The following is an 11,837-nucleotide window of genomic DNA, read 5'->3' as shown; positions in this document are numbered from 1 at the left end:
TAGCAGTCTGTGCCATCGGCTGTCTGGCAGGATTGATGGTTGTCACTACTGAACACTGCTGAGCTGGAGCCAAAATCAAATGAGTGGATGTCCTCGTGAGCCTGCTTGGGGAAAAGGGAAAAAAAAAACCACCACCCTTAAAAAACTAAGAACTTCTTCTTAGTTTAGAAACTAAAGAGGCTTGTTCTACTTTATAATTGCTTAGCTGGGAGGAAGGGCTGGGAAACATTCCTGCTGCATGCAAAATTGGATGGTCACAGGTTTTCAGCTGTCTCTCCTTAGTACCGTTTTGGGGTGGAAGAGACTCTGGTAGGAAGGAGGGAGTATCTCTTCTTGTGCTAAAGTGTCCCTGGGACCCAGAGGGCTGTTTAACCATGGCCAGCCCTGATCTTAATAGCTGTGGTGTAATGCTGGCTGTGCCAACAGAGAACAAGCTGATGTCCTTTAACGTTTTTCCCTCTTCATATATGGACAACCAGGCCTGGGCATGATTTAGGTCATGCAGTGGCTGATGCGTGATGGCAGTGAAGCAGCTGGTTATAACCTACTTGATAAATCATAGAATACAAATAGTTTGGATTGGAAGGGACCTGTAAAGGTCATCCAGTCCAACCCTCCTGCAATGAGCAGGGATACCTTCCAACTAGATCAGGATGCTCAGAGCCCTGTCCAACTTGACCTTGAATGTTTCCAGGAGAAAAAGCAGGGACTAGGTTTCCTGAATCTGAGTGAGGAGTGTAACCAAAGGGTTTTTACAAAATCCTGGTGGAAATATAGTGTTAGAGCCTGGTTTGGCTGTAATGGCTTAATTGGGTTAGATCTGCACCAGCAAAGCAGAGATCAGGCCCTAGCCTCCTGTAGCCTAGCATGGGATCTGCTCAACTTTCGGTCTTCAAATCATTCACAAAACAGGCAAGTATCTGAACCAACATATCCTGACGGGTGAGGACAATCTGGAGAATCGTGTACGTTAATCTCAGCTCCTTCACCTCTTGAAAGAGGGACAATAGGAAGGAAAGCAAGCCAGAAAGGAAGGAGACGTGCTTCCTTTTCTCCTGTATGTTGAAAAAAAATTGCTTATTTTTCTGCCTGCTTCCTCTTTCCTTCCCTTGTGTCCTTAGTGTGGAAAGACACAGAGAATAAAAAGTGTTTTCCTTGACCATATGTCAAGTCCCTCTCCTGGGTTAGGGCTGCTGTGGTACTGCTGGGGTACTGCTGCTCCTTGGAGAGTGCTGGGTCTGGTCCTACCTCCCCTGTTATTCCCACTGATACTGGTAATTTATTTTTGGGGAGCAGATCTGAACTATCCAAACTAAATCCATGAGCCCTGCTAAAAAAATGGTGCAACCTAGTCTTGAGTTATGCCAACAGATGACATGCCAAAGGGTGTCTTTGAGCCTGCCTGAGCTGAGGAAAAGCCTCCAGCCTGGTGATGTGGCCCCTCCAGGATGCATCCTTATATTTTCTTTTACTGTAACTTGAGGGGACTGATCCTGGGAGTGAAGGTGGGTAGTGCTGGGGGGATAATCCTAGTGCCTGTGGTGGAGAGCAGTGAGGGGACAGGGGCATGCTTCTTTCTGTGGCATTCACAGCACCAACGTTGCTCTACTAAGTCATAGAGCTAAAATGAATTGTATTTACTGGCTTGGCAGATAGCAAGACCATAGCTACACGTGCTGCAGAAATTTGTGTGTTTTTATGATATTGATAAGATGCTGAGCACCAGCTGCGCTGTTCTGCGTGGTACAAAACAAGTGGAGAAATCAGCCAGAAGGATGCAATGGCAGCAGTAAGGTGAGGACCATGTCCCCTGCCTTGCAGCCCAGCACTTATCTGGGGTCATATCCTCCAAAAGACAAATCCCTCCCTGTTGCCACAGGCAGGGAGGTGAAGCTCTCCTCTTCCTCAGGAACTCCTTCCCCGCTTGGCCAGAAAACTCTGCTCTTCAGATGAGCTATAAATATTTGTAGGAGGAAGCATAGCACCATGCCTGGCCAGCGCCGCTGTGATTTACAAACCTAAATTACTCACGTAAATCAAGTTCTCAGTTTGGAGGCTACCTAAACAGCTTCCTACCTCCCTGAGCAGGCACTTTCTCTCTGTGTTGGCTTCAGGAAGGATGCTCACCCCATGCCACCTCCTTCCTGACTGCAGTCCCAGGTCCAGCCTGGCTTTGCAGTCCTATGGTCACCTTCAGCCTGAGGGATCCTTCTATCACTTCTCTGCTTTAGAGAAAACCAGGTCTGAGTGCTGTGCCTACCCCCAGGCAGGTATGCAGAAGATTAACTGGCCACTTGTTTGTATCCTGTCAAAGATGATACTTGGTTCGGTTCCTTCTCCCTCCCTTTTCCCCATTAGGTCGGATGGTATCTTTATATAAAGTGGCACAAGAAAAGAATGAAGACTTAAACTCATTTAACCTTGAACATAGCCATTAGTTAAGCAATTAAAATTAAAGGGTGAGTTAATGGGCAGTGTCAAACATTCGGAGAAACATCTGTTGTAATAGAAGTCTGCCTTTTAGCTGATGAATAATTGATCTGCCATTCATCAGCACGTTAGCCCAGCTGAGGCAGCAGTGCCGGCACTGCTGGAGCATCTTCAGTGCCCCCTCCCCAGCCGCAGGGTCCAGAAGAGCAAGAGGACCTGGCCACCACCCCTTGAAGATACATTAGGAAAACCACCTGCATTGCACCCCCTTGGATGAGGTTGTCCCTGTTGGGTCTTTTGCTTTCCTGGGATCAGACATGTTATTTCAGGTCTAGGGAAATCAATGGTCTATTTTTTAACCCTTTATTAGTGACTGCATGGATGGATGTGGTGTCTGCCTGGACACCGATAGCCAGGGATGTAGATGACTCAAACTGCTTAGAATTGTATCACCGAGTTAAATTAAATTGCTTTTTGGCAAGCAGAGCATGTGAGTGAAGGTCTTCAATAATTCATTGAGGGCAATACAGTAAATACTGAAATACTGGATGGAGTTTGAGGGGCAGATAGCAGAAAGCATTTGTCTCCTGGTTGTGGTAGAGTCAATAATGCTGAAGCCACTTCTGCAATACTGTAATCTCCCACGGAAAGGCCTCTCTCCTTAGAATAACAAACAGCAAGAGTCTTGTGAAATGAAGAACTCTGTTATCCCCAGCAGTAGGATGGGATGTTACCCTGGGTACCTGGACATGCAGACCCTCCTGGGAAGCACTTCCACACAGAGCAGAAAGCAGTGATGATGCGAGCTGAGATGGTATGGATGTGCTCCCTTCATGAGCTGAGTTTTAGCCAAACCAGACTCAGCATGGGGTTGGGAGCACCTGAACAGGGTGGGGTGATAGTGCAGGATCTAGTCCCTGTGCTGAGCTCCTCCATGTACCCCGCTGCTGAGACTGGGGCTGGGAGAAGTGCCAGAGTGACCCAGAAACCAAATTGAGGGCATGAAACATTTGTAGCGTGGGATGTGGGAGAAGGAAACCTGGGTTATAGAGGATTCTTGATGTGCTGTTTTCCATATCACCTCTTAATCCCTTAGAAAAATCAAACTAGGCCTGTTGTGTGATTCCTCAAACTTCATGCATGTGCAAAACTGTGCAACAAGCTGAGTTAACCAAACCCAGCTTCTCACTCCAGCCCAGAAGGGACAGCTGGTTATTAGCAAGCCCAGATTAGCCCCTCCACCCCGCTATTGGGGTGCATGAACACAGGCCTCTTTATAGAAGGCAGTTGGGAAAAAGCAGTGGGAAGGCAACAGGAAAAGCAGAAGGAAAATTAAATTGAAGGTATCTCGGAGGCAAATGTTGGCAGAACATGGGTTCTCCCCCAGCCTCAAGCTGAGTCTAACCAAGTTTTTACCCTTTGAGGTACAAGGCAGTACTACCCATTTGGTTCTTTTTTAGAGAGAAATGTAACAAAATCACCTCCACACTCCTGAAGAACACACTTGTATTAATATTTGGTTTTCATATACTTCTTTTTTTTTTTTTTCCTCAAGACTATCTGTAGAACTTGAATTTATGCAACAGTTTAGGTTTTGTTTAAAAATGTGTTAATCCGTACTTGCATCATAAGCATAAAGAAAGGGAAATAAACTGGGATGGGAAAATTATCTGCATGTCTTCAGCTGGTTTAGCTGACAACAAGCAGAACCTGTAGCTCAGTTTCTTCCCTCATCTCCCCCTCTGCTTGCAGAGGCTGCCTTAGCATCTGCCTGCACTTCTGCTGCTGCTTCAACTTCTTGCTCTTCTTCTTTAGACTAGAGCAGTTCTTTTCTCCATATAAAATTGTCTCTGGATTATTGTCAAGTGTTTTATGCCTTGCTCCACTTCTACCTTCCATTAACTTATCGTCTTTAACGACAGGTGAATGCAAACAGACCTTGCTTTGACGCCTGTGTACAGCAGACAACAAATTTGGCTTGTTCTGGAGCTCTTTGAGGTGAGTTGTGTATAAACAAAATTTTAACTGCTGACATTATGAATGTGCATAACTGCCCATCTGAATGTGTGTGGGACACACAGAAAAGATGTTCACGTTGAACAACATAGAAACTGTTTTAAAGCAAAGATAACTGTGAGGATGGATTAAGTAGAGAACTTTTTTATTCTAGAGGAATTTTGTTTGAGGAAATGAGAACAGTTAAATAAGGAGACTGTATTCAAACCTGTAATTCATCCTGTCCAAATCCCCCCCCCCCAAGTAAAAGAGACATTTTCAAATTTCAATAGCAAAAAAAACCCTCAGAAACTAAATTTAAAAAATAATCTCAGAACTGTGACTTTTGGAATGTACTTATTTCTACATTCAACTATATTGTAGAGCCCAAAATGTATTTTTTTACTTCACCCAAAAATTGCATATTCATAGCTCCATCTCAACCAGATCTTCAGCATTGTCCCTGTGGTGATATGAGTAACACCGTTTCCATTATAATAACCTGGTTACTTTTTTTTTTTTGGTCATAAACCTACAAAAATCATAACTGTACTTTCTTTCACCCAAATATTTTGAATGAAGGATCTGCGAAGAAATCTGTGCTAAGTAGTTTAGCTGAAGTTCATGTTTATTGACTTAAATGGAAGCAGATTTGAGCTGCTGGGGAGGCTGCTGCCCCTCAGATAACTTCTCCAAACACCACTTTTTCCATGTATAATAGTCAGGTATTTTGTGACTTCTTTTCAGTCCTTCTGTTTACATCTACGGATAATAAATGGGGATTTACCCCAGAGTTTTCTTGCCTCTGATGAGAATTTTTCCCCCAAATGCTGTGTCTTCTCAGGGAAGGGAGCAAAGCAGTGCTGGTTTATCTGAGGATACAGGTTACAAGAACAGCTATTTAGAAAAGTGGAGTATAGGCACATGAATATGGGATAGATGGAAGCTGCCAACTAATCTGCTGTAAGCTTACCCTGTACATTGTTACAGCAAATGATTTGGGTAGTAATGCTTAATTTTTAATTGCATTTTTATTAGGATTATAAACTAGTTATTTCATCCCCATCAGTGGTGGCTGGGCAGGGAGGAAGGTGAGCAGAGCTGTGTGCAGAAGGGCATCCTCTGCCTCGCCTGGTCCAAACAAACACAGCGATGCTCTCCTGCTGGGGACAAACTCGGTGTCTCTGCCTCAGCCCGCCACATACAGGCTACCCAAGGGAAGGGAACTTTCCAGCAGCCCTGTGGCTCTGCTGCTTCCCAGCCCACCTGCTGCCCTTTCTGCCCAGCACGTGTGGGTCCATGCCTGGGAAAGGGCTTGGTGTGGGCATGGCTGGAGGTGCATGGCTTGCTGCCACCAGCACGCTTTGGGAAGAAGCAGCTGGAGCCGGGAGCGATGGCTTTGTTGGCCACATGAATGAGCTGGGGAAACCCTGCTGATTCGACTTACCGGCCTTTTGGTGAGCTTGCCTTTTTTAAAGCTATCCTCCTCAAAAATGGGAGCAAAACTGTGTTTGGAGGCCTGATATGAGGATGCTTGGCAGAGCTGGTGCTCTCCTGGCTCTTGGAAAGGCTGGATTCAGGCACATGACCTCTTCTACAAGGCTGCATTTGGATTTCTTAAGGTGTGCTCCACTGTGCCCCATTCCTGGGGACAACCTCTGATGTAGAGTGAGGGTTGAGCACCTATGAGGAAGTGGCAGAGGAAAGGGCCTGAATCTGGACGTCCCTTGCTATGGCATAGCCACATCCAGGACCTTCCACCCTCCACCTGCAGGTTGATGTGGGCTTCATGGTTTGCAGCTGCCTGTTGTGTTGCCATCTCAGCTTCACTCCTAAAGCCATTTCAGACCAGACTGGGCTGTCAGGCTTGAACCAACTTCAGTCCAGAGCTGCTGCTGTTCCTTAGCAAGAGCAAAGCAGGACCACTGCCAGCTTTTCCCTTCATCCCATGGTATGTTTTTTCCCCAGTGTGCTCTCAAAGCCACTAGCTCCTCAAATGCTTTGGAGGACAAAGTGAAGTTGAGGAGAGAGGAGGAATCCTCTTAACATTGCAAAGACGTCCTAGAGATGCTGCTGGAGAAAGTCAGAATAGGTGCTACTTCATTTCAGAATAAAAGAGGATTGATTTGGGATTTTATTCTGAAAAGCTGTTTGCAATGTTAGCAACTACCCAGGCAAAATAAAGGAGAAAGGTACAACTCCCAAGCCTTGGGTGTTCTCCTGCCAGCGACTGACAGGTCCACTCTGCCTGTCACCTGCAAACGAGCTGAATTCCTCACTGTAGCAACAGTTGGAAGAATCTGTTTTTATAGCCTAGAAATAGAGGTTTGGCCTTGGCCTTTTTTGGTAATCTGTTTGGAATTTGGTGGTGGTGGTGATCAACAGTTGTTTAAAGCTGCTGGCAGCCTGCTGATCTTCACGCAATGGCTCGGTGGTCTTGGGCTCTTTCCAGCTCTGTGCATTAAACATTGCTTTCCCATGATGCAAGGAAAAGGGTGCAGTCGATGCTAAAAGGCAGAAAATTTAAACCTGATGAAAGGAAATGCTTTTCCACACAATTAGATTTTGGGATTTGTTACCACATGGAGCTGCTTAGGCCAAACATTTTGCACGTTTTCGGGGGAGGAAAGAGTATCTGGGGATTTAAATGGAATACAGATTTTCTGAGGAAAAATATTTGAATTTGAATGAGGGGTCTGAAGTTCAGAGCAGGAGTTTTGAGCTTCAGTTTGAGTGATTAAGATGCTCTCTGGACTGAAGAAAGGTCTTGAATTGCAACCTGCAGTCCCAGATGAGTGTCATAACTATCAGTTGCTTTTATAATTGATTTTCCTACCATTGGTTCACTCAGCAGCATGAGCTACCCCACTGGAGGAGTTTCAGCAGAGGTACAATTTATGTTACTTTCCTCCTTGGGGCCATACCAGCACTGTGATGAACTGGGCTTGATGATTTTTGTGTGTGGGCATCAAAGACACTGGTAGCTTCCCCTGTCGCTACAGCTGATGTGTGACTTCGTGCTGTTGGAGAGGTCGAAATCTACCTTCCCTTCAGACAGGAGCAACATACAGAAAATTTTGTGTATGAAATAAGCTCTCCTGGGTGGACTGTCAAGGCTGAAGACTGGAGCACTGAGTGCAGTTTTAGTGTGGTTATGATGGACACAGCACCCTCTAGTCATCTCATGTTGAAATTAATTTGGCTTTTTATGGTAGTTTTCCTTTCTCTTTTGTTTTGAGAATGCCAGGACCACTTTTAAAAAACAAAAAAATCCCCCCCCTGGGTTTTCCAACTCCCCCTGAAATTGCAGTCCCTTCATCTAAAATCCCTTTTTTATTATTAGTTTGAATCTCATCTGACAGTCCGGATTTGCATCCAGGTGTTTCATTACACTGGATTTGTTCCAGTGCACCACAACGGGTTTCATCCTGCAAAATGAGGCAGTTTGCTGAAAAGGGGGCTTTTAGGGAAAGTCTTTCAAACCAGCAAAAGAAAACCACGGTAGAGCAAGACACTATCACCATTACAAACAAGCATTTGGTACAAACACAAATCTCTGCAGAAGTTCCCTCCTTACTGGTGGGAGGAAAGGCACTTCTGCATTTCTGGATTATATATGTAGATGTAATCTTGGCTCAATGGGAGCACTCGGGTGCTTAAGGGTGTGTTTAAATTTTCTGCTGGCCTCCATCCTCCAGGCTGTTGTGTGAAGGCGTCCTGGACCCAGAAACACCCCAGAGCCAGAGCAGCCAGAAACAAGCCCCAAGAAACAAGCAACAGGTCCAAGAGGAGAGATCAGCAAACTGTCATTAGCTCTGTCTCGGAGATTGCCCTTTGAAGCTGAAGGGTTGCAAAGCACTAAGCAAGACTATAATGGATGTATTCAGTTGAAAGAATTTCACTGAGAGGTATTACTCAAAGAACACGTTTCACTTCTTGACTTCATATATCAAAGCCATCATGGGCTTTAACTGTTTGAACCAGCAAAGGTGCGTGGTAAAGACTGTGTTATTATGGCCACTTTGCAGTGAAACAAACTTCTAGGGAGAAAGGTCAGGCCCATAGTGAAAGCCACTGGGGTGAAAGATGCAGGGACAGGGAAGGGATCTGACCCCTGTACTCGGCACTGGTGAGGCCGCACCTCGATTCCTGTGTTCAGTTTTGGGCCCCTCACTACAAAAAGGCCATTGAATGACTCGAGCGTGTCCAGAGAAGGGCAACGGAGCTGGTGCAGGGTCTGGAGCACAGGTCGTACGGGGAGCGGCTGAGGGAACTGGGGGGGTTTAGTCTGGAGAAGAGGAGGCTGAGGGGAGACCTCATCGCCCTCTACAGCTCCCTGACAGGAGGGTGCAGAGAGCTGGGGATGAGCCTCTTTAACCAAGTAACAAGTGATAGGACAAGAGGGAATGGCCTCAAGTTGCACCAGGGAAGGTTTAGACTGGATATTAGGAAGTATTTCTTTACAGAATGGGTTGTTAGGTGCTGGAATGGGCTGCCCAGGGCAGTGGTGGAGTCCCCGTCCCTGGAGGTGTTTAAGAGTCGGGTCGGCATAGCACTGAGGGATTTGGTGTAGTTGGGAACTGTCAGTGGTAGGTTAACGGTTGGACTGGATGATCTTCAAGGTCCTTTCCAACCTAGACGGTTCTGTGATTCTGTGATTTCACCTCAATTTTAACTTCATTTTCCAAAGATGCACATTAGGCAAGGAAGGTTCTGGTAGCTTTGCTCATCGTGGAAGAACCGTACATGTTCTGTACTGCCTGACTGTAGCCCTTGGGTAGGGACAGGGAGAGGGAGCGGAGAGCCCCGACAGGAGCCTGGGCAGCAGGTGAGGGCAGGGGCAGGGCCAGGAGCCTGGACGGGAAGCGAAGCCACCCAAGGGCCATCTCCCAGAGCGTCCCACCCACTAATTCCTTACACAGCTCAAGACTGCTCTTCTAAAATTCACCATCTTGGCCTTGCTTCTCCCCTGGCCTCTGGCCTTTGAGACCGTGAATCCCACCAGGGCTGGAGCCATGTAGCCCAGGCTGCCACCACTCGAATTACCTCCTCCCTGTTGTTAAACAACAGCTGCTTCCAAAGAGACATTTCCCAAGGGCAGTGAGAGGGTGCACTTGGAGGCTTCTCGGCTCCCACCGCCCATAGAGCACCGTCTTCTCCATGTCCAGCATGTTCCGTTCGGTGGTACCAACTCCCTGGGAAGTGTCTGGGATGGGCAGATTCTCCACCCACCCCACAGTGAGCACAGGGAGGGAGGCACATCAGCGGTGCCTCTTGCTTGGTCTGTGTCCAGGCACAGCTGCCAGGAAGTATCTTGGCTCACATGAAATCATCACCATGGCTGTGATAGTGTGAAGGGAAACACTGAAAAAATTGTCTTTGTGGCTGCTGTGGGTTTCACTCCTTTTGCCCGTACAAGGACTGTACAAGGCAAAGACTAGTCAAAGAGTCAGATTTGTCTCTGCAGTACGTTGGCAACCTTTGCAGTCAACCCATGGTAATTACATGGTAAAACCCTGGCTCTTTGCTGGGTCTCCTCTCTGAAAACAACCTTACCTACTACATAATCTCCAAAGCCAATGGTGTACCAGGTGATAAATACAAAGTAAGTCCTTTGCTGTAGGACCAGCCCTCTGTTATCTGGGAGAAGAGTGATGGCAAGCACAGGAAAACCAGGATCCTTGCTGCCAGGAAGAACAAAAGGGTCAGAAATTTGATCATCTTCTGAAAAAGAAAGAAACCAATTCAACTGTAATCATGATCTGACACACAAGCAGGCCATAGATAATGGTAGCTATTCAAAATGGGTGGCTATCTAGGAATGCCTACTAGGGCTTCTTCCTCTAAATGTCCCCTGGCCTTGCTGTGAAGCAGGGGGAAGCCACGTATTACAGGTGTTGCATGTCCACAGCAGCCCTGGGAGGTGTACTTTTTTATCTGGTTGTATCAACCTCCAGTGACCGTGACTGTAGGAAGAATTCCTATACAATGACTTTTACTGGGATCAGGCTATTTCCACTTTTCACCAGACAATTTCACTTTTATTTTTCAGGTATTTAGAACATTTAAATTTGCCTGGGAAAATAGACTTTTTAAAAAAATTACTTACACCATTTCTGACAGTACTATCTCCACGAGTCTTGATTGTTGACTCTGTTTCTCATTGGATCAGTGCCACAACTTGACTCCTACCCAGCTGATACCTTACTACAAGAAGACCTTTAACAAATGAGCTCCTGATGAAGAGGCGCTTGGGCAGTCACTTTTGAACCATCCTACTTCCCAGCAGTCATGAGAGACTCCTTGTCTGGAGAAAAAGGCTTGTTATATATTAAGATTTATCAGCCAGCCACACATATTTTATGTATAGAATTTAAGTCCAGATTGTCTGGAAATTAATGGCAACTCTTGGATAATAAGCCAATTAGTGACAGTGGCTGTACCTCTGCGATAACATATTTAAGGAGAACCTGGGAGGAGGAGTTGGAGATGTGAGGAGAAGTTGTGAGGGAGGCACCTATGCAAACATCGAGGTCAGAGGAAGAAAGGAGAAGGAGTGGGGAGGGAGGTATTTTTAAAAATGTTATACTTTTCACTGTCTCACTCTGATAAATTAAGTGTTGTTGTGGTTGTACTTTGAATTAAAGTGATGTTGTTCTTCCACTAACGACTGTGTCTTTTGCCTGTGACCATAAGACATGAGTCATCCCTCCCTGTTCTTGTCTTCATTTCTGAGCCTTTTGCTTTATTTTCTCCTTCCCGTTTCTGAGAGGAGAAAGGAGTGAATGAGTGGCCTCAGGTGGCTCCTCGCTTCTCAGCAGCTGTGCTCAAATGGACAACTTCAGCCTGAGGTTTCCTTTCTGTCAAAGTCAAGGGAGGAGAGGGATTAAAGGACTGCATGGTGAATAAGGAGGGGTGACACACTAGGCATTGAGTAATGTCCATTGAAGCCCTTACAGCTCACCTATTTTTACAGCTTTTTGCCGTGCCAGAATCTCTAGCTTCTAGTCCACCTGCCTGTGTGTTAGTGACCTCCCTGGCTAAATGCCAGTTAGTTGGTATGTTCAGATACTGGCTCCAATCCTGGAGGCAGAGCAGTATGCTTTAGAATGGGGGGTGCTAATTAGTGCAGACCTTATTGCTGTCTCATTTATTCATGACAGAGAGATATTTGTCTTAAAAGTCCTCCTAACAGAGGATTTCTCAGTAGGGGAAGAAAAGTTGCAGAACTCTGGACATGTCCTTTAATGGACTGGAGACTATTCCTCTAAGACCCTGTGAGGTACATCCCTGAGTGCAAGAGTCCTGTATTTTGTATATGTCCTTACTCCATCAGTGACCCTGAGAAAAGACACTTTCTGAGCACAGTTCATCTCACAGCATCCATTACTTGGAAAATGCAATGGTTTGGG

Source organism: Athene cunicularia (assembly GCF_003259725.1).
Source record: "Athene cunicularia isolate RWA chromosome 5 unlocalized genomic scaffold, athCun1 chr5_part1, whole genome shotgun sequence".
Taxonomy (NCBI): Eukaryota; Metazoa; Chordata; class Aves; order Strigiformes; family Strigidae; genus Athene; species Athene cunicularia.
The sequence above is the reverse complement of the archived record's forward strand: the minus strand, read 5'-3'. Positions refer to the sequence as shown.